Raw genomic sequence first — 24,600 nt, 5'->3', positions numbered from 1 at the left:
AGGCTTAATCCACTATTCTAACACTCCGTGCACGAGTGTTTCTCATGTGAGGCTTGTGAAATGATTCGGGACTTTAATTGTCATGCTAAGCTCCCAACAAGTGTCCTATCTTTTCGTTCATCATCTTGGTACCTAAAAAACCAATCCATGGATAATCTCTAAGTTTATACCTATATCAATTGATTGGTATTGTTTATAAAATTATATTGAAGCTCATAGCCACTCGGTTAAAAATGGATTATGGGGTGTGTGATTTGATCTTGTCAAACAACTTTCTTCCCAAACCCTGGATTTTGGGGTGTATATTTTTTTATCAATGAGTTGGTGGACTTGGTAAAAAGAAGTAAACAATGTTTTATTCCAGGGATATCTTCCTTTGAAAATGACTTCATAGATTGGGCCTTCTCATATTACAACTTACATATTGGGCTTCTTTGAGAGGTTGATATCTTGTATTAATTCTGCACTACGTACTTTGAAGGAAACTATAACTCACTATAAAATTAATATAACAATTTAAAAGTTGAGGAGATATAAAATGCCATAAAATATAAATAATGAGATGCAAAGTTAAAAAAATGAAATTATAATTTAAATAAATATTAAAAGATCAAAATATGAGAAAATACTAAAATAGTATGTAAAAGTTTAATAGAAGGTTATTTATATCTAATATAGCTTCCTTTTTGTTAATATATTATGTAATTAAATTGATGAGAAGATTTGTAACTTTTAAAAGAGTTTCAGTAGTTAAACGTTTGAATGGGAAGAAAGAAAACACAAACAATAATATATTTTCTTTCATTATTGAAGAAAAAGAAAACTGACTTATAATTTTTTTTATTCAAATTAAATTTTATTATTAATCTTAATTTATTTTCCTCCCAACCAAACTGCGATTGATCCTTGAAGTTGAACTATACTTTCCTTCAAAGTACGTAGTACAGCATTATTCAGTACGTAAAATCCATAAATCATAGTTCAGAATTCAAAAAATAAATAAATAATTTAAGTTTGATAAAATTTAATTTTAAATTATTAAATATAATTGAAATTTGAAATTAAATTAATTTAAAATATATTTATATAAACATGGGTGCTTTTATCAGAAAAAAAAAGTATATCTTTAAAATAAAACAAGAAGTAAACCACTTACGTAAAATAATAGCGTTTTATTAACTGGTGCCTAAGGAAATAAATAAATGAATTGTCAGAAATCATATTAAAATACATTAAAAATAATGAAGAAAATCCATTGATATTTTTTAGTATAAAAAAAAAATAAACTTTTTAATTTCCTTGATGAAACTAACTTTGTCAACAGTATTTGACTGAGGTTGCTGGCTTTTCAGACATTTTTCAAACTCAAGTATCGTCTTCAATGTGTGAAATTGGACTAATCATTTTTTAATCATCTTTTTCTTCATCATTTTTTATTAAAGTCAGCACAGACACTGTGGCTTCTTGAATCACCGACACTGTTGCTATTTATTTCAAGTCATTATCGTTCACCCATTCTTCAGTTTTGTCAGTAGCTACGAGTGCCATACCATTATCTAATATGAGATGATTTGGGATTAATTAAAATCTTACACTTGTTTTTGTTTACAATTATACTATATATTGTGGATGAACTTAAACTTTCTAATAAGCACTTTTGAATTTGCTACAGTGCTGAGTGGGGATTTCTATTTGATATCACATACTTTCCAAAATTGCATTCATAGATTAAGACCACTATCCACTTAATTTGAAAATGAACAAGGATGATAAAAGTCGTGCAAGACTTTCTTACTATAGGCCATAATTTCAAAATGTACACCTTAGCTTTTCAGGATTTATATATGGCCGGCAAAGTTAATCTTTTGTTTGAAAAAATGAATAATAAGAAAACGAAACTTTCTTTCATGGGCTTCACAAATTACGTAAATTATATTTTATTTTCATTGTTAATCATGATTTATCAAATCATTAACTATATAAGATAACATAAGTAATATAATTTTACACTTTCATTCGATCATAAATTCACAAGTTATTGCATTTTACAATAAATAAATAAATAATCATATCGTCAATGATGTATAATTGGTTTATAATGTAAACAAAATTATCAAAATTTGACTTACATAGATGAATATACTCTTTCTATTCTATAATAAATGTTGTGCAAGAAGAAAAAATTAAAAATGTTTAGAAAAATTTTGGAAAAAAAATTATTTATAAACAAATTGTGTTTGGAACACCAAATTGTAAACAACTTTTTTTTTTCTTGAAGAATAAGTTGTTTATATGAAGCTAAAACTTTGAAGTCCATGATTATTTTTTAACAACTTTTTTTCTTTTTAAGTTGATTTACAACATAAAAACTTATTTTTGTTGTTATATCCAAAAACTTAAACATTAATATTATTTTTCAACAAATTTATTTAAACAAAACTTCATTATGACTATAATTAATAAGGAGAGTTTAAACAATATTGGTATAATTTTTACTAAGTATTATACCACTTAATATTTTTATATTAAATATTAATTTTATAAATTCAATCGTTAGATTAAAAATTCTTTACTTTTATATCATACATACAAAATTTTATATTACTCCAAGATGATTTGATACTTCATTCATGTAATATATACATTTCAAAATATAATAAAATATGAACATTTTGATTACTTTCAAGTTGTTGTTGAAATTTAACAAAATTTGATATAAACATATAAAGTGATATGAACCTTCAATCTAACAGTTGAATTTATAATATTCATATTTAATATAAAGTTATTGGTGGTAGTGTAATACTTAATAAAAGTTATACCGGTATCGTTTAAACCCTCATTATAGTTAATTATAACAATAATCAATTGTTGAAATAATATAATTTATACAACTTTTCTAAACATGGTCTCAGAATAAGTGTCATTTTAACTTTTTAAACATTAATTATTACCTTTTCATTTATATCAATAACAACATTCTTTAGAAAATTATTATTGTGTTGCATTATTTATAATAAATTAAATAAAAAATAAAGTATCAACTTGGATTGATATGAGCCGCGAGAAAATTATTTAATCAAGTGATCAATAATTGAATCTTATTCTAGTGAATACAAAAAAATTCAAGTTATAAAGAAATTAAAAAAAAATTATCACTGTATTCGACGAGAAATATTCATTAGTAATAAACTAAAATGAAATTAACAATAAAGTTAATTTTAAAAAATATTTTTTTCCTTTTATTTTTTTATTTTTCTTTATTTATTTAAAAAATATATAACAAGACTTATTATGGAAGAAAAAAAAAAGTAAAACACCATGAAAAATATAGATGAAATAATCTAGCCATTAATTTGTTCTTAATAATTGAGAGACAAATAATTAAGTAGGGATGATGACTGGTTTTTAACAATACTATTAATAATAGTTAACACGTCCTTATTAAGGAGCATGAGACAAATATAATCAACATGTTGAATTCTTAAACCAACGTCGTGTTCCATTTTGCTCTTCTCTCTTGAAGGTTCTTGTGTTGTGCATATTCTTTTAATTTATTATTAGGTGTGCATCAAATAATTAATAAAATTTAAAGTTTATCTTATTTTTATCCTATCATATTTTATCATGCTTTTATAATATATCACATGCTATCATATTTTGACTACTAAATAAACCTTTAATTATCTATAAATATAAATTAGAATATTTTTCTTGATCGAAAGTTTTTGAGAAATTATCCTTCAATAAAAATGTTTTTGTTCTTTTTTTTTTTTTACGATACCATTTTATTTATTATTTTTAAATAATTTTTAATATTTTAAAATATAAATAGTTAAAATAATTTTTATATTAATTAAAATATGAATTATTTATCATAAATCTAAATATAATTTATATGCTAAAATGTTTATCTAGTATAAATTTTAGTTATATAAAATATATAAAATAATATTATGTACATTGTTCAAGTTAGAATATTAATGTATAAATCATTTGCTAAATTATTTAAATAAAATATATAATAAATTATTGAACTTGTCCTTAAAATGCACTTATCAAGAAATTAATAAATAGAAAACTGTTATTAAAAATTATGTTGGAATTGCATTAAAAATTATGGGTGAGTAATACCTGCACTTTTCAATAAATAAAAACATTATTATTTTTTATTTCTTAACGTACGAGCACTAATTAACATTTTCTAATTATAAATCAAAATTTATAGTATAACTCATAATTAGATTGGCTAAAAGTATTCAAAACTTGACCTGTTGCAATAAATAGCTGGTTGTAGTACAAATATATACCATGATTTAAGAGTTAAAACTTAAAACATACTATTACTAGTCAGATGTTCAAATTCCAATTTGTTACTTTTTGTAATGCTTCATCTAATAATAACTTCCCATGCCTTATGTCTATACAGAAAATAATTTGATATAGTAAAAAAAAAATTGCAAAATTCCGTTTTGTAATCTTTCCGATGATAAAAAAAAAAATTATTAATTATCCAAACTTTATAACATGATTGACTAATGACTACATAGATATTATTGGGCTTTTGATTTTTATGTTTTATACTTGGTTTAAGTCCTTAAATTTATTTAACCAGGACTATTGTTTTAATTTTTAAATTGTTATAATATGATTATTTATCGTGTTTCTTTTTATTTTGATTATATAAATGCTTTTTCCTACAAAATAAATCATTTTTAAAAAAATTACTTTAAACTCACCCATCAAAAAGATCATCTCTCACTCAATTAGGGAACATCCAAAATTTCCCTACTAAATTAGAAACCCTAATAATTCTTTTTTTTTTTATAAAATCCCATAATAATTCCAGCAGAATTTCAGTTCACGAACCTTTAAATTAATTTTTATATTAAATTTATGCTTTATCCCTGATTATTTGAGTGAAAGAAATAATAATTCTAGAGTTTAAAAGAAAATCGATAGAATGGCTTTAATTTTTAAAATTAAATAAATCAAGGAGATTAAATATAAAAAAATTTATTTATAGAAATAATAAAATTGCACACAAGCGTGAATTTATATAAAAAGTAGTACTATTAACCACACCTAAAGGATTATATATAAATTTTATTCTTTAAAAATTCAAAAAGAAAAATACAATTATACCTATACAGCACTTAATCACTTTCAGGATCCTAAAAAGGCATAAAAGGTTACCCCTTTCTTAAGGGGTGGGGCATCGACCTAAGTTAGTTCTTAAAAGAATGTGTTTATAAAAGAATTTATTTAAAGAAAAAAAAACTTCAATGATTATTTATTTTGAAACAATTATTTTTAGCTGTTAGCTGATTATATATTTTAATCTGTACTCTACGAAAAAAAAAAAAAAAAAAAAAAAGACTTATTGTTGTTGCAAAAGTCTTTTCATCTTGTTTATGGATCGCTGGCCCAGCCTGTGTGGTTACAGCTTCCTGATTAAATTTCGTGGGCTCAGTCTTGTCAGACCGTGCTGAGACATTCTTCCGTAACCAATGGGTTTCTTTAATTGTCATGTGGGCCTCAATTAAATTACCCTTCAACTGTCACGTTGAATTTCGATTCTAATCATACAACCTTCATTTCATGATTTTCGTATCAAAGGGCCCAACAACTGAAATAGTGAATTAATATTTATGCAATTTTTTCTATTAATTAACAATTATATGTTGATTTATCTGTTCTATTATTTTTTTTTGCTGCATATATCATTCTTTAGATATAATTTTATTGGAGCTAGTCTCAAATATTAAATGTAGATACTTGTCTCTGCATGGAGATTTGAACTGTTGGGAGGGTAATCGAATTTCTTAAGATGGTTAGTTCAAAATAGGAAAGACACTAACATTTTCATTAGAAGCTCGTATTCTTAGCCCATGCCCCATCTAGCTTTTTTAGGACCGCCAAAGAAAAAGGCCCAATAGAAACTGGACCTGGATCAACAAAAGCGGCAGATGATAAACACACCTCCACTCTCGTATAAACACACCTTTTTTTTTTAAAAAAAAATATAAAATATCTAAATTACCCTTTTAAAAAAAATTAAATTCCTAAATTTACACCTCCCTTCCCCGCACCCCCTTCCCCGCACCCCACACTCCACACCACTCTTATTCCCAAAAAATCGACGCCGGCGGAGGAAAAAGAAGCGTTGCCGGAGCATCTGCGGTGCAGCCGGACGGACGGGCAACAATGGTCGTGCCGGCGTTGAGTGATGGGAAACCTAAAGCTGTGCGAGATTCACTACCTGCAAGGTCGGCATCGGTAGCACAAGGAGAAGGTTCCGGAGTCGCTCAAGCTTCAGAGGAAGAGGAAAAACGACGCCATTGCAGTTGAGATTGGGGCCATGAGGAAGCGAAAATCGGCGGAGGCGTTGGCCAGTAGGAGGAAGCAATTGGAGCTCATAAGGATGGTTCTGCAGAGAGAGGTTGAGAAGAAGAGGAAGAAGGAATCGCAATTGAATTTGCATTCGCATTTGCATTTTAATCACGATTTGCCGAAAGAGCCTGCTGGTTATGGTGGGGCTTTGGGAAGAAGAGGGGTGTGGAGTGTGGGGTGGGGGGAGGGGAGGTGTAAATTTAAGAATTTCATTTTTTTAAAGGGTAATTTAGACATTATATATATATTTTTTTTAAAGAGGGGGTGTGTTTATACGAGAGTGGAGGTGTGTTTATCATCTGCCTAAACCCAAACCTCTAGCATATTGATGGACTAAGAAAAGGCTCATGATATATACACTTCCTTTTTTTTTTTATAAGTATATCTCCTTTTTTTTAAAAAAATTATAAAATATTATAATTTAAAAAAAAAATTTAATTTTACACTTTCAATTTTCAATTTGCTACTTTTTTCTTCTTATTCACACACTTTTTTTTTCTCTTTCAATTTTCACATGTTACCAAAATAGGTGGGGTGAAAGAAAAATAAGGGAGTACATGTAAAAATTGAAAAAAGGAGGAAAGATGTGTGAAAAAAAGTACTAAATTAAATATTATAGATGTAAAATTAAAAAATTTAAAACAAAAAATTAAAAATATTTTAAAATTTTAATTATTTTTTTTAAAAGGAGACGTACTTATAGAAAAAAGGAGGTGTATATATCATGAACCCTCTAGTATATATTCTAAGGGCTTATGATATACACACCTCCATTCTATGATAAACTATACTTTTTAAAAAAAAAATCTTAAAATATATTTAATTTTTTATTTTTAGGTATTAATTTTCTATGCTTCTATTACGAGACTTGCTAGATAGAATATGCACTGCTATGGCCAGAAATGTCCAAAGCTAGTTCTGATTTTGGGCCTTTGTCCTTTCTTCTTACAAAAATAAATAAATAAATAAATAAATAAATATATATATATATATATATATATATATATATATATATATATATATATATATATATCGAATAAGATTCCTGATGATGTTTTCTTTTTTTAATGTTTAAAATATTACTTTCTTATTTTTGTAAAATATTACGTTTTATCCTTGACAGCTGCTCATATTTTATATACTAAATTAGTAACACCGGATAGAATAGGTTATATATAGTTTTTTTTTTTTTACATTTTTTAGTTTATTGTTTTAAATAATTATATTTTTAAAAAATATTAAAATTAAAATAATTTATCTAAATTTTAATCAAATACAGTATTTTTTATTTCATAAATATTTTTTTGTTAGACGAGATATCTAATTATAAGTAAAACTAAATGTTTTAGTTTTTCCACCAAACAACTTCTGAAAGTAACTTTTAAGTGGAGAATTGGTTGGCTTTCTTGAGTCCATCAATTTGCTGGCTATTTGGGCTTTTGCTTTTTGCTAATTCAAGCCTGGTTTCTATTGGGCCATTTTTATTTTGTGATATTTGTTTTTCTAACAATACATCCATCTTACTTGAATGCAACTAGATTTTTGGTCAAAAATTTGGTTCTGGTGGTATCTTATGCAATCAAACAGGTGAATTTATGTGATTTTAGTGTAAATCTAGGTGACAGTTCAGTTCTTGAGGCTGAATTGAAAGCAATTTTATTGGGTCTCAAATTGGCTTGGTCAAGAGGTTTTAGGAACATAAGAGTTGATTCTGATTCCAAATTGGAAGTGAATTTGCTGTCAAATGGTTTGCAGTACCCTTTCTACAACATTATTAGATCAATCCATGAAGTGCAATCTAATTTGCGTCAGGTGACTTGAAATCATATTTACAGATAAGCTAATCAACTTGTTAACACATTGGCCAAACAATCTATTTTGACTGAAGAAGAATTTCATGTTTATGAACACGTTCCAAATTTTATTGTCAATGTTGTAAGAGCTGATATAGCTCAAGTTTCTTTTCCTACAATCTTTTAATTTTTGCCTCATTTGTAATTAAAAAAAAAAAAAAAAGAGAGAGAGAGAGAGAGAAGGTTTTGGTAGTTGGTTCTATTACAATTTTGTTTACCCTTCAAGTTCAATTGCATTGATCGGTAATCACTTTTAACTGAGTAAAACCACTCTGAACATGCTAAAATAACGTGAGCTTGAAACTTGAATACTGCTTAGAAAAACTAGACAATATGCACGTGTTAAGAAATTTGTATATAAAATGTGTTGTTAACACACCTTTGTTTCTCAAATATGTTTATTAAATAATAATTAATCATACAATAATTTTATTAATTTGTATATAAAATATAATATTAAAAAAGACTGTAATGAGTGTTGTAATTTCTCCATAATTAATGAAGGATCACAAATGAATGACCAAATGTTATGAGTATCTTAATAAATATTTCTAGTATATATATATATATAGAAAGATATATAAATAAATAAGAAATCTAAATAATAATACCATTAACTATTGGTATTGTCGGAAAAAAATATTTTTTATATTGTGAGTTGTAAATGAGACTATTATTGGCATTTCTCTTGCCATAAGAGAGATGCTTTAGAATCCTACTTTCAACTAATAGTAGTATATCTTAAAAAAAAAAAAAGTAATATATAACTTTAATGATTTTTGTAAATTGAAAATGTATCACATTAACATTTTTGGTGTCATACTTTCACCTCATACACTCATTCTATACCCATAGAGTTATGAGAGTTAAAGATTTAGTCCGATTAATCCTCTTAGGAGTTGAAGAATGAGACTGAGATGTTTTTTTAAAATGAACCTTTGTCGCAATTGTGACTTGGTTTTCTTTCATACAAAATTATTGAGATTTCATAATTTTCTTTCCGTCGTGATGCGCACAAGGATTAAAATAATGATCTCAGATCGACCAAATTAACTAAAAAATTATGAAGTAGGCAGCATAACATAAAATCAAAGGAGCAAAAAGTTAATGGAGAATAAGTCAATTTAGTCAAATGATGCTGACAAACAATCAGTTTGACTATTTATTCAAATTTAATTTATTTTTATTTTTATTTCATTATAGATTCTAATTAAAATGAAAATCATGTATAAGATTTATATATGAATTATTGTTATTTAATTTTCCTAAATTTTCATATTTTAATTCATATATATGATATTTTTTATATTTTAGTAAAATTTTATATATTACCTTTTTAACATGTGTTTCATCGTAATGTAAATATTATTTTAGTATAAAAAAAATAAAAATCATTACGTGCCAATTGCATGGAAAAAAAAAAGCAGCATAAAGGAAAATGGGTTAAATATCTAGAAGTTAATATTATTAATAAAAAAAATGTTTACAATTTTTCCTCTTCTTTAAATTAAACGAGATAATATTATTGTAATAATAATAGTTTAAAATTTAATATATAAACATATCTTTGTCAAATACAATTACATTTTTCCATACTAAAAAATGTTCGATAGATTTTTAATTTTACAATAACTTTGAATGACAGTTATTTAAATTGAATGAATTATAAAGAAGAATACTAAAAAAAATGTTATTTTATAAAATTAAAGTTTAAATTTGATCTATTATCTATTATAAATTTTTTATAGGTCTAATTTAATTTCTTTAAAGTTTGACTTAATCTATTAACTTATTTAAAAACTTATTTTATAATAATAATATTAATTAGGTCAATAAATTTAATTTTTAAAATAAAAAATATTTTTAAATATTTTAACAAAACTATATTAGAACTCATATAAATACCATCATTTGTAGTTCAAGATATCAACAAATTATTTAACAAATAAAAATTGAAATGCTCCCTCATGTAAAGTCAGAATAAATTTAATTTGAAAAACTATGATATAATCATCTCAATTTCTCATTGATTAGTGATTAGAATGGTTATAAATTATATTTCATAGCAATATAAAAATCACTAAATATATGAATTAACATAATTGACACATTTAAAAAAAATTATATAGGAATCACAATAACAATAATAAAATTTAAATTTAAAATTTTATTTATATTATTTCAATTTTAGTTGATCCTAGAAATTTATTATTTATGTTCGATCAATAGTTTTAAGATTAAACTTTAATTATAACTGCATTAAATATTGAAATTGAAAGAAAACTTTTCGTCCTGTTTGAACATTTTTTTTTTGTTGAAAATATTATATAACAGATAGAAAGTGATGAGTTAATCTATTTGGATATTGAAATCTAACGTTTTATTTTTTCTTTTATTGTATGAGCTCAATCCAATTCTATTAAAAAGAATTATGCTGTATCATATAATTTTTTGTAAAAATATATTTTTCGTCTTTTATATTATTTATTAATATCAATTTAGTTTCACGTTAATTATTTGAATTAATTTAATTCTAGTTTATTTTTCGTTTTTTCTCATTAACAATTATGACACGTATCATAACATGTGTCATGCTATCATGTCATGTGTTATGTCAGGTAATATGATAATATGACACATGTAATATGTGATAACTATTTAAATAGACAAAAAATTAAATATTGATATTGTAAAATTAAATTAATTAAATTAATTAAAGTAAACTTAAATTGAATGTAATAAATAATATATTTTTACATTAAATTTTTATAGATGACAAAATTGTTTGCGATATATAACACAATTGTCGAGATCAAAGCCGACAACATTCACTAAAGTGAGGCACAGATAAGTTGATTGAATCGGTGAGTGGTCATTGAAAAGAGAAAAGAGTAGAAACTGAATTCATGCTTAACTCACCATGCGAACTAAACCACCAACACCCTAAAGCGTTTAACCAGATTTCAGTGGTAGTTTGCCACATGCATGAGCATGTGGAAGAAGCTCGCATATATAACCACATAAAAGAGGCACTTTTTAAGTCGGTGGCGTTTAACCTCACATTCAATTCAGATAAACCTATCATTGATCGAGGCACATTTTTAGTAACTGAAGCAGAAAAAGGAATCACCAAGGGGGATCTTATGCTTATGCCTAACAATGCCAAATGGGTTTCATTTCATCTATGTGGCAAGAAACCCTCATTACGCGTCTCCTTCAAGCACAAAACCTGGAACTTCTTCTTGTGGACCCCACACATGGACTTTATTGGTTCATGTTCATACATATCTCAGTTTTGGATTGTCGCCACTGGCCCAAACGGGCCTCGGCGGTCGCGAAGACGGTCGAGCTCGCTTTTATTTTAGTTTTGAAAATGTATTGGATTATTAGAACGACTTGTTCTCAAACTGAGACCTTGTCGATCTTATCCAATTTATTTATTAAATGTCTCACCAATCCATGTTAATCCCAAGCGGGACCCTCCATGGATTAGTGGTTTTCGTAGTAAAAGGGTTCATGGAGTCGCCACCAATGTTTTACTCAAAACATTGGAAAAAGAGGTTTAAGGCAATCGATTCAAAAATCGACTTCGGCCATTACAACCAGAGTCGGGTAAGGGAGTCGGTTACGCGTGGGGAAGGTGTTAGCACCCCACAGCGCCCCTTTCGGGTTCCCTATGACAGATTATTTCTAAAAATAATAGTGTGAAATTACTAAATTACCCCTATTTATTCTAAGCAATTACAAATTAACTATCTACATGATGACAGTTTAAATATGTACACACAGAAAGCGGTAAAAGAAGGGACTTTAAAGAGATAAACCTTTGAAGCGTGCTTTCTTATATATCTTGACAGAAATTGGGAAGCGTTTTGGCGTTCCCTCCCTCTACAAGACCGCTCGCTCCCTCCTATAAAATTTTTGACTTTGGAAATCCGATGGATTTCCCTTCGACTTAGTTCGAGACTCAAGCAAAATGCTCAGAACTCAAAAACTTCGTCGGATCAACTCTCCGAGTGATTTCCAGGCAGAGCACTGCTCAAAAAAACCCAGAATCCTCAAGAAGAGGGTTAAAACTCAGTGAAAAAGTGTCCTATGACGTCAAAATGACGCCATATTTATAGGGAACAGGCGGAATACGGGCTATGGAATCAATACGGCCGTATTGAAATTTTTGAACTTCAATACGGCCGTATTGAGTTCAATACGGCCGTATTGAAATTCAGAAATTTCAATACGCCCGTATTGAGTTCACTGCGGCTGTATTGAAGCTTCAATACGGCCGTATTGATTTCAGTACGGCCGTATTGAAGTTTCAGAAACTTCAATACGCCGTATTGAGTTCACTGCGGCCGTATTGAAGCTTCAATACGGCCGTATTAAGTTTAGTACGGCCGTATTGGGCTTCTTTCCCTCCACTTCCTTATTTTAAGCTACTCTAAGACCTCTAAACCTACAGATAGCCATCCTATGGTCTTCTAGGAGTCCTTCTGGCTGACTTTCCTTCGATCTTTGAGGGTCTTCGAGTTTTATTTCCGACCCGGACAATTTTAGGGGTCTACAACTGCCCCCCCTTTACTTAGTCAAACGGCCTTTTGGTGTACCGATTGACAAGTAAAGGAGTTGACCCAATTGTCCGGGTAATATGCCAACCTTCTGACTTGTAGCGTCTTCCGGTGGAAAATTGTTGAGTAGCCTCTCCAGGTTGTTGCATACCTCGGTGTTTCTGACAACCTCGGTAGCTGAGTTTTACCCTCTCCAGGGTCAACTTCACTCGACGCCCGAGCCGGAAGTTGAACATCGACGTGTCTCTGACGACGCTGATGGTTGAGTACCACCTCTCCAGGCCTAGCCTCACTCGACGCCCGAGCCGGAAGCTAGACACCAGTGTTTTAACATCACTGATGATTGAGTACCCGCCTCTCCAGGCTCTGCTTCGGTTGTTTCTGACGACCTAGGCAGCTGAGTTTGCCCTCTCCAGGGTCTGCGTCTTAACATTCGGCAGTTGAGTTTACCCTCTCCAGGGTCTGCGTCTTAACATTCGGCAGTGTGAGTTTACCCTCTCCAGGGTCTGCGTCTTAACATTCGGCAGTTGAGTTTACCCTCTCCAGGGTCTGCGTCTTAACATTCGGCAGTTGAGTTTACCCTCTCCAGGGTCTGCGTCTTAACATTCGGCAGTTGAGTTTACCCTCTCCAGGGTCTGCGTCTTAACATTCGGCAGTTGAGTTTTACCCTCTCCAGGGTCTGCGTCTTAACATTCGGCAGTTGAGTTTACCCTCTCCAGGGTCTGCGTCTTAACATTCGGCAGTTGAGATTACCCTCTCCAGGGTCTGCGTCTTAACATTCGGCAGTTGAGTTTACCCTCTCCAGGGTCTGCGTCTTAACATTCGGCAGTTGAGTTTGCCCTCTCCAGGGTCTGCGTCCGTGTCTTCTGATCACTTCGGCAATGTAAGTTTACCCTTTCCAGGGAGTTGAGATGATTTTTTTGTCTCCACAGTCCACGATGCTGCTTCGACGGTTTTTCTGATTTTGTGCCACTGAGGGCTGGATAACGCAGGGATCCGTCTAGGGGATGTGCAGTCATTCATAGGTTCCTGTGCCCCAACTTGCATTGCATTGTTGGTACCCATGGGGAATTTCTGACTCCTTGGGGTGTAGACACAGATGCTCTCTCTCTGAGTTGAGCGATGCCTTATGTTTGGCTGACGTCCTTTTGACGTAGGTGGAGTATCCCGGTTGTCCTTATTCGGGCGACTCTTTTTGTTTTCCTGGTTTTGTTGCCTCTGTGTAGGCTATTATCCGCTGGGGATTTTGTCATTGATTTTGATTAGCCTCTTCTGTTAGGCAGATCATCTTGACGCTTGATGTTTGGCTGAAAAGCCAGATTCCGCTTGGGGAATTGTTATTGATCTTTTGGATTTTTGCTTTTTGTAGGAATGCCTCTGAGTAGGCGAGTGGGGATTTAAAGTTTATATATCCCAGAGTATTATTTAGAAAGCCTCTTCAGGCTTAGCTTCACTCATCGCTTGAGTTGGAAAGCTACCTTCCACTGAGGAAGTCTAAGTCCTTTGACTAGATATACTGCTTGGGTGATCGTGCTTCCATTGGGAATTTTGTCGATCTTGCTTTGATAGCTCTCGCTGGGGATTTGTTCCGTGAGCTTGAGTTGGGGTTTCCCTGGGGAGTATTATTTCTGCGAGCCTCTCTAAGCTCAATTATTCTGATGAGAGTATTATTTCAGCAAGCCTCTCCAGGCTCAATTATTCTGTGGGAGTATTATTTCGGCAAGCCTCTCCAGGCTCAATTATTCTGTATAATTTTGTTGGATTTTCTATATTTTTCCTTTTTGTTGATTTTGGCTTTTTCTGTGTTTTTGCCTTTTTTGTTAATTTCGGCTTTTTCTGTATTTGTTGATTTTGGCTTTTTCTGTATTTTTGCCTTTTTTGTTGGTTTTGGCTTTTTCTATACAGAAATGTCTCTGAGGAGTATTATTTTGGCAAGCCTCTTCAGGCTCAGTTATTCTGAGAGAGTATTATTTCAGCAAGCCTCTCCAGGCTCAGTTATTCTGAGAGAGTATTATTTCGGCAAGCCTCTCCAGGCTTAATTATTCTGAGGAAGTATTTTTTCGGCAAGCCTCTCCAGGCTTAATTATTCTGAGAGAGTATTATTTCGGCAAGCCTCTCTAGGCTTAATTATTCTGAGGAAGTATTTTTTCAGCAAGCCTCTCCAGGCTCAATTATTCTGTACAAACTGAGGAGTATTGTTTGTATCCTTGCCTTTTTTCCGTTTTCGGCTTTTGTTGACTGCTGTCATACACAAGCAATTTTCTATTTTTCTATTTTATGCGATTGCTTCATGATAAGGTCTTTGAATGTGCAACTAATGTGTGTGATGCACGAAATGCAAGCTTTATCATTTGTTTATTATATATATATATATATATATATATATATTTTTTTTAGAAAGATGAATGGCTCTCCCTATCCTCTTCTTCTATTTAGAGGAACTTCTGTCATTGACGCGAGGGAATATTTTCGTGAGCCTTTGAATGCAGGAGTTTAAAGATTTTATAGGAACCCCTCCAGTTTTCTTTTATTGACCGATTATTAAGAGTTTCGTACAATTTTTAGAAACATCAATTTAAAGGCATAATCACAAGGTCAAGAGAGAAAAGAAACAAATGGATATTTTATTGATATTCAAATGTTTATACAGAAAGATTTACAAAGGGATTTTCTGAAGAATGGCTGGCCAGGGTAGGCTGTACATTTTTGGCTTAAACAATTACATCTGTGATTGCTGCCCTTCCCGTTCCCTAGTTGCTTCGGGTGAGATGCCTGAGCCAGGAGTGTAGATGCTGCAAGACGCTTGCTTCTAGAAGATTATCACTTGAAACGCCTTTTCGGTTTTCGATTCAAGTGATCGTTGCTTGCTTTACTTTTTGCATCTTATTCTTTTGCCCCTAATTTTTGCCTAGGACATGTCCTAGCGGGGATAATTTTGCCTTTGTTTTGCCTAGTACCCTTGTACTGGCGGGCTTTTCGTTTTGCCCTAACTTTTGCCTAGGATGCCCTTTTTGGGTTTTCATCCTAGCGGGCTGATGCAAGCAACGTCTTCAAGCATAATACTTCTTTACCACGTCAGCGTTGACTGGGTATCGAAGTTCTTCTCCGTCCATGTCTGTGAGAATCAATGCTCCTCCGGAGAAGGCTCGCTTCACCACGTATGGTCCTTCGTAATTTGGGGCCCACTTTCCGATTTTGTCCTTTTGAGCTGGTAGCAATTTCTTCATTACCAACTCTCCCTCATGGTAGACTCGAGGGTGGACCTTTTTGTCAAAAGCCTTTTTGATCTTCCTTTGATAGGCTTGACCATGGCATATGGCATTCAGTCGCTTTTCTTCGATAAGGTTCAATTGGTCGTATCGGCTTTGAACCCATTCTGCCTCGGAAAGTTTTGCTTCCATGATTACTCTCAGAGAAGGTATCTCGACTTCAACAGGCAGAACTGCCTCCATTCCATAAACAAGGGAGAATGGAGTAGCTCCTGTGGATGTACGTACTGAAGTCCTGTATCCATGGAGAGCGAAGGGTAACATCTCATGCCAGTCTTTGAATGAGACAACCATCTTTTGCACTATCTTCTTGATATTTTTGTTGGCTGCCTCGACTGCCCCATTCATTTTGGGTCGATATGGGGAAGAGTTGTGATGTTGAATCTTAAACTCTTGGCACAGTTCTTCCACCATCTTGTTATTTAGATTGGATCCATTATCAGTGATGATCTTATCAGGAATACCGTATCTGCATATAATGTTTTTTCTGATGAAGGATGTTACCACCTTTCGGGTCACATGAGCATACGATGCCGCTTTGATAAATCATAATTTGATATGTATCTTTTCCTTTAATTTAGCTATTTTACATTCCAGTCATGGCTAATTATAGGATTTAGATAGATATGTGTGTTGTTAGGCCTAATTGGATAGTTGGGAATTATTATTCAAAATTTTCGCTGTTTTTGGGCTGATGAACATGTCTCGGTTTTCAGGCCATAACTTGGGCTGTGGTGATCCAAATGGAGCAAACTCGTTGGCCCTGGAAAGCTAAGACAAAGACCTAAATATTTACAGAAGGAGCCGTTGGCAAATTCGTCCATCTAGAAGGTCCAATTCGGTGGTCAAAAATCGGTGCGGAAATGGAATCCAACTCATCCCACCAACAACACCAACTCATCCCACCAACTCTCCCATTTCGTTTTGTCTACTCTTTTCCCCATTATTTTACAATTTTTTTGTGTTGTATGAAGGCTATAAATAGGCCTTCACTTCTCCATTGCAAGATGTCCCAAACACCTTCAAATAAGTTACTCTTGGGTGTTCTTCTACCTCCCTTTCTTCTTCTTCTTCTCAATTTCTTCTTAGTCTTTCTTGTTATTTAATGTTATAATGTCTTTTAATTTTATGGATAGCTAAGTTTCTAATTCAGCTTGTGGTAATAAGTTCTAATGGATTTTGAGGTTTGAAGAAAATTTTGTGTATCCTCAACTCTTAATAATTGAATTTATCTTTATCTTTCTATCTTGTTTATGCTTATATAATTGAATTTGAATTGATCACTTAAATTCATTACATAAGACGTTCTCATTAACTCCTTGAACTAAGACCTATGTGATGCTTACTTACATTGGACTTAAGAAGGAATGCAAGACCAAGAATTATGTGACGCTTGTTTACATTAATTTTGAGAAAGACAAAGGAATATTCATGGACTTAATTGATTGACTCATTAATTGTTTGCCGATTCAAGGACTTAGAGTTTAACTAGGGATTAAATGTGAATGAATAATTCTAACCTTGTTAACTCGAATCATGTTTGCTTAAACATTTGAAGAATCTCCTAAATTAATTGACGCTTGATTGGTTAACTTTGGGACAAGCAAGAATTGATTAATTAAGTTCTCCAATGGATGGCTTGTTGGATTCTTGGACTTAGAGACCAAATAGGGATTAAAATTGGACGCTTGATCCTAACCTAATGGACTCAAATAATGTTCGCTTGAACTTTGGAAAGAATCTATTTAAGTTTTGTTGGTGCTTAACTAATTGAACTTAAATGCAAGAATTTAATTATTATTTGAGATTGAGATTTTGAACCAAGGATAAATCCAAAGAACGAAAATCCACAAGTTGAAGTTTTTATCATCTAAGTTTATTATTCAACTTCTTGTTCTAAAAATTATATCAAACTCCAAACCCCCCCCCCCTTTTTTTCCAAAAACTGCTAATATAATAAAAAGAATTTCCTTTGATCCTCGAGAGACGACTTTGGGGCACTACTGTGCTACAAGTTTAAACTCATTTTACATTTGTGTTTGATAGAGGCTTCGACAACCTCTCGTCAAATTGGCGCCGTTGCCGGGGATTAAAGGTGTCATTTTGTTATATTAGATATCTTTCATTTTATTTTATTTTCATTTTCTCTTTGTATTTTTGTATAGTGTATGACAAGATCTTCTACTAGTCCTTTACTTGATTTGGATCCTGAAATTGAAAGAACACTAAGGATAACTAGAAGAAGACTTTTTAGAAATACTTCTAATAATCAAAACAATAACATGGCTGATAATAGGACACTAAAACAATTGGCTGCACCTGATGTTTCAAATCCACCTTTATGCATTCAATTTTCTGCTGATGAGGATGACTGTGAACTAAAATCAAGTTTAGTTCATTTGTTACCCAAATTTCATGGACTTTCAGGTGAAGATCCCCACAAGCACTTGAAAGAGTTTCATGTTGTATGTTCAACCATGAAACCCGCTGGTAGCAATGAAGAAAGCATAAAGTTGAAAGCATTCCAGTTTTCACTAGTTGATGCAGCCAAGGAGTGGTTGTATTATCTCCCTCCTAAAAGAGTCACATGGGATGAAATGAAGAGACTGTTTCTAGAAAAATACTTTCCTGCTTCTAGAACTGCAGCCATAAGAAAGAGCATATGTGGCATCAAGCAAATGAATGATGAAACACTACATGACTATTGGGAGAGATTCAAGAGGCTATGTGCAAGTTGTCCACAACATCAAATCAGTGAGCAACTTCTAATTCAATACTTTTATGAAGGTCTCCTACCAATGGATAGAAGCATGATCGATGCTGCTAGTGGTGGTGCTCTAATGGATAAAACTCCTGCTGCTGCCAAAGACTTGATTGCAAATATGGCAGCCAACACACAACAATTTGGTGCAACAAGAGGAACTAGTTCAAGGTCAGTAAATGAGGTACAATTATCTAGTACTGAACATCAAAGACTAGAGAATAGATTAGATGAATTGACCTCTTTGGTGCGAGGATTGGCCATGATGAAACAAGCGCCTGCTAAACTCTGTGGCATTTGTGCTTGTCCCTCTCATCCAACTGATGCATGCCCTCAGCTACAAGAAGATAATCCTGAAGAAGTAGCTGCTGTAAATAACTTCCCAAATTCCTCACAACCAAGAAATGACCAAGCCAGAAATAACTTCAATCCCAGATACAATGATCACCCTGGTTTCAGATGGAGCAACAACAACACATCACAACAACAACCATTTCCAAATAGGCAACCTTTCCAACAAGCTCCAAGGCAGTCAATGCAACAACCACAACAACAACAAAATAACCCTTCCTTGGAGGACCTTGTAAAACAAATGGCTATGCAAAACTTGCAATTCCAACAAAGAACTGATGCTAGCATTCAAAACTTGGAAAAGCAAGTAGGACAAATGGCATCTTCCATAAGCCAACTTCAAGCACAAGGATCAAGTAAGTTGCCTTCTCAAACTATTCCTAATCCTACAGGAAATGTTAGTGCCATCACGCTTAGATCTGGAAAGATTGTGGAAGTTAAAAATGATGTGAAACCTGCCACTACATCTGAGAAATCTGAAAACAAGGAGAAGCAATCTTTCCAGTCAAAGGATGAAGAGCCAAGCATTCCACTACCCTTTCCACAAAGAGTTTTACAAACTAGGAAAGCTGAAGCTGAAAAAGATAAAGAATTGCTTGAGACTTTCAGAAAGGTAGAAGTAAACATTCCTCTGCTAGATGCAATCAAACAAATCCCTAGATATGCCAAATTCTTGAAGGAAATGTGCACCCATAAAAGAAGGCTGAAAGGGAATGAAAAAATAAGTCTGGGAGAGAATGTTTCTGCTATCATTCAACCAATGCCTCAGAAATGCAAGGATCCAGGTACGTTCACTATCCCTTGTACAATAGGTAATTGCATATTTGAAAATGCCATGTTAGACTTAGGTGCATCTATCAATGTCATGCCTATGTCTATCTTTAAATCTTTGGGGCTTGGTCCTTTAATTCCAACTGGTGTGGTGATTCAACTTGCAAATAGAAGTAGTACTTACCCTTCAGGATTAATTGAAGATGTCTTAGTTAGAGTAGGAGAACTAATTTTTCCTGCTGACTTTTATATCCTAGAGATGGAGGGTGAAACTACAACTAAGGTACCAATCATTTTAGGTAGACCTTTTCTTAAAACTGCAAAAACAAAAATAGATGTGCATGCTGGAACTCTTTCCTTAGAGTTTGGTGATAATATAGTCAAGTTCAACATTCTAGATGCCATGAAACACCCTAGGGAAGAACACTCTGTATTTCACATTGATTTGTTGGATGACTTGGTTGATTGTTATGCACATGACCATTTATGCATTGAATTTCCTGACATACATGATCTTGATGATACCATAAATTGTCATTCATGCATAAACAATAAATCAGAATGTGCTGCTTGTACTGAAATAGAAGAATTTTTAAGCACTAACAATTTTGCTGAGGAATATAAAAAAGAAAAATATGCAGAAATTTTAGCTGCAGAATTGATAACAACAAACAGAATGTTGCCCTCCATTGTGCAACCACCAGCATTAGAGCTAAAACCTCTTCCTGATCATTTGAAGTATGCTTACCTTGAAGAAGGTTGTAAACTTCCGGTCATTGTTGCAAAAGACTTAGATGCTGAACAAGAAAGGATGTTGTTACAAGTTTTGAAGGACAACAAAAAGGCAATAGGGTGGACACTTGCAGATCTCCCTGGAATCAGTCCTTCTACCTGTATGCATCGGATTCTCCTTGAAGAAGATGCTAAACCAGTAAGGCAACCTCAAAGGAGACTTAATCCTCAAATTTTGGAAGTAGTAAAGAAAGAGATATCTAAGTTGCTCCAAGCAGGTATCATATATCCTATCTCTGATAGCAAATGGGTAAGTCCTGTTCAAGTTGTTCCAAAAAAATCTGGAGTGACTGTAGTAGCAAACAAAGACAATGAACTAATTCCAACGAGAGTGCAAAATAGTTGGAGAGTTTGCATTGACTATAGAAAATTGAACCAAGCCACAAGAAAAGATCACTTTCCTTTGCCATTCATTGATCAAATGCTTGAACGATTGGCTGGGAAATCCCATTACTGCTTCTTGGATGGATACTCAGGATACTTCCAAATCCACATAGCACCTGAAGACCAACATAAGACCACATTCACTTGTCCTTTTGGAACTTTTGCATACAGAAGGATGCCATTCGGCCTATGCAATGCTCCTGGTACTTTTCAGAGATGTATGGTAAGTATTTTCTCTGAATTTCTAGAAGATTGTATGGAAGTTTTTATGGATGATTTCACTGTCTATGGGTCTTGTTTTAAAACATGTCTAGATAATTTATCCAAGGTGCTACACAAATGCATTGACTCTAATCTTGTCTTGAATTTTGAAAAATGTCATTTCATGGTAAAACAAGGCATAGTTCTAGGTCATGTCATTTCTGAAAGAGGTATTGAGGTAGATCCTGCTAAAGTAGAAGTTATTTCTAGTTTATCTTACCCCGCATGCGTGCGGGAAGTGCGTTCCTTTCTTGGTCATGCAGGATTTTATAGGCGCTTTATCAAAGACTTCAGCAAGATAGCATTGCCACTGTCTCGCTTGCTACAAAAGGATGTTGAATTCAATTTTGACCAAAAGTGCAAGGAGGCATTCCATACACTGAAGAAAGCTTTGACAAGCACGCCTATAATACAACCACCATACTGGACACTCCCTTTTGAACTGATGTGTGATGCATCCAACTATGCTCTGGGAGCAGTTTTGGCCCAAAGAATGGGCAAGGCACCTCATGTCATATATTATGCTTCTAGAACTTTGGATGCTGCACAAGCCAATTACACTACTACAGAAAAGGAACTTTTGGCTATTGTTTTTGCATTAGACAAATTTCGATCTTATTTGCTAGGTTCCAAGGTGATAGTGTTCTCTGATCATGCTGCTTTGAAGTTCCTACTAAAAAAACCAGATGCAAAACCTAGGTTACTACGGTGGATGCTTTTACTCCAAGAATTTGATTTGGAAATAAGAGATAAAAGTGGAGCTGAAAACTTGGTTGCTGATCACTTGAGCAGAATTGAACAACCACTTGATCCGATACCCATACATGATACTTTTCCTGATGAGCAATTGTTGAAAGTTCAGACAATCATTCCATGGTTCGCCGATTTGGTAAACTTTCTTGTTGCTAATGTTCTGCCTAAAAAAGCATCTAAATCTTACATTGCTAAATTAAAGAGTGATGCAAAATATTTTGTATGGGATGATCCTTATCTTTGGAAATATGGTAGTGACCAAATAATTAGGAGATGCATACCTGATCATGAAATTCACTCTATTCTTAGCTTTTGTCATAATCATGCATGTGGTGGTCATTTTGGTCCCCAACGAACAGCTAGGAAAATTTTGGAATCAGGATTTTATTGGCCTACTATTTTCCATGATGCATATCAATTTTGTAAAACTTGTGAACAATGTCAAAGGACTGGTAATATAACTCGAAGGAATGAGATGCCCCAACAACCTATGTTATTTTGTGAAATTTTTGATGTTTGGGGTATAGACTTCATGGGTCCATTTCCCACATCCTTTGGTTTTGTTTACATTTTACTTGCTGTTGATTATGTATCCAAGTGGGTGGAAGCTAAAGCCACTCGAACTGATGATTCAAAAGTTGTTGTGGATTTTGTTAGGTCTAACATTTTCTGCAGATTTGGCATTCCAAGAGCCATCATCAGTGATCAAGGGACGCATTTTTGCAACCGCAATTTGGAAAGCCTCTTGAGAAAATATGGTGTTGTACATAAAACTGCTACACCGTATCATCCTCAATCAAATGGACAAGCTGAGGTGTCAAATCGAGAGATAAAACAAATTTTGGAGAAAACAGTCAAACCAAACAGAAAGGATTGGAGCAAGAGACTTGAAGATGCTCTGTGGGCTTATAGAACTGCATACAAAACACCAATTGGGATGTCACCTTTTCGATTGGTCTTTGGTAAAGCATGTCACCTTCCAGTGGAAATTGAGCATAAGTCATATTGGGCAGTAAAACAATGCAACTTAGCTTATGACAAAGCTGGCATGGAAAGAAAGTTGCAATTACAAGAACTTGAAGAGATTCGCTTAGAGGCTTATGAGAACTCAAAAATGTACAAAGAGAAGACCAAAATTATCCATGACAAAATGATATCAAGAAAGGAATTCTCTGTTGGACAAAAAGTTCTTCTTTACAATTCTCGCCTCAAGCTCATGCCCGGAAAGCTTCGTTCCAGATGGATAGGACCTTTTGTAGTTACTGATGTGTTCCCTCATGGAGCAGTAGAGATCAAGAGTGAATTATCACAAAATAAATTTAAGGTCAATGGCCACAGACTAAAAATTTTTCATACAAGTGAAGGATACCAAGAGCAAACTGTTGAGGAACTCAGCTTGCATGATCCATTCCAACCTCCATAAATGAGGGAGTTTCTTTATCCTCTCCTTTTATTTCACTTGTCGTAATTTACATTGCATAACATTGAGGACAATGTGAGATTTAAGTGTGGGGGGGATTATTCGTTAGATGTTTTTGTTATTTTGGGTTTTATGTTTGGTTGTTATGTAAAATTTTGCATGTTTCTCTTTGATTTCTGGGTTTTGATAGTTTTTAGGCACTTGCTTCACTCTAAGATATGAGTTACTTGATGTTACATGGATTGAAATCCCTGTCTTTCTCTGCTTGTAAAGTTGATTATGAGGTTTGAGAGGTTGAATTGAAGGTGACAGATATACCCTGTGTGAGGAATTAAACCATTCTCTATTCTTTCTTGTGTGATATGCCTCTTGATTGCTTGCACAGTTGCCTTGTCTTGACTCTATTTGATACTTCTTGATTCACATGCATGTTTGGATATGATTAAGGCATTTTTGTTCCTATAAGCCTATAGCCAAATAAGCCTACCTTGAATTAACTCCTTTGATAACCCCTGCTAAGCCTATTTACCCTTCTTTATTTGAAGCTCATTACAAGCCTTAAGTGAAAAACCAAGATCACCTTAACCTTAGGGAATTTTGGAGCTTTGGAATAGTTTTGGGAATAAATTCTTGAATAAGTAAGGGATGTATCATTGGTTATTAAATTTTGGCTAGTTAATTCTTCCTGTTGTATATGTCTTAGTGTTTCATGATGTGTGAAAAAAAAAAAACAAAAAAAAAACAAAAAAAAAACAAAAAAAAAACAAAAAAAAAAAACAAAAAAAAAAAAACAAAAAAAAACAAAACACAAAAAAAAAAAAAAAAAAAAATTAGTTGTTTTGAGGAAAAGGAAAATAATTGGTGTTGGAGGTGTATTAGCAATTTTTGGGTTTGCTCTTATGCTTATTTCATACTTATTCCCCATTGCTCCTATAGTTCCTCTGGTTTATAGCTACTTATCCTAAATTTTATCCCACCTTGTCCTTGACCACATTACAACCCTGAAAAGACCTTATGATCCTTTTGT

The sequence above is a fragment of the Cajanus cajan genome, chromosome 4 (genome assembly GCF_000230855.2).
Source record: "Cajanus cajan strain Asha chromosome 4, NIPB_CcT2T_4, whole genome shotgun sequence".
In the NCBI taxonomy this organism is placed as follows: Eukaryota; Viridiplantae; Streptophyta; class Magnoliopsida; order Fabales; family Fabaceae; genus Cajanus; species Cajanus cajan.
The sequence above is the reverse complement of the archived record's forward strand: the minus strand, read 5'-3'. Positions refer to the sequence as shown.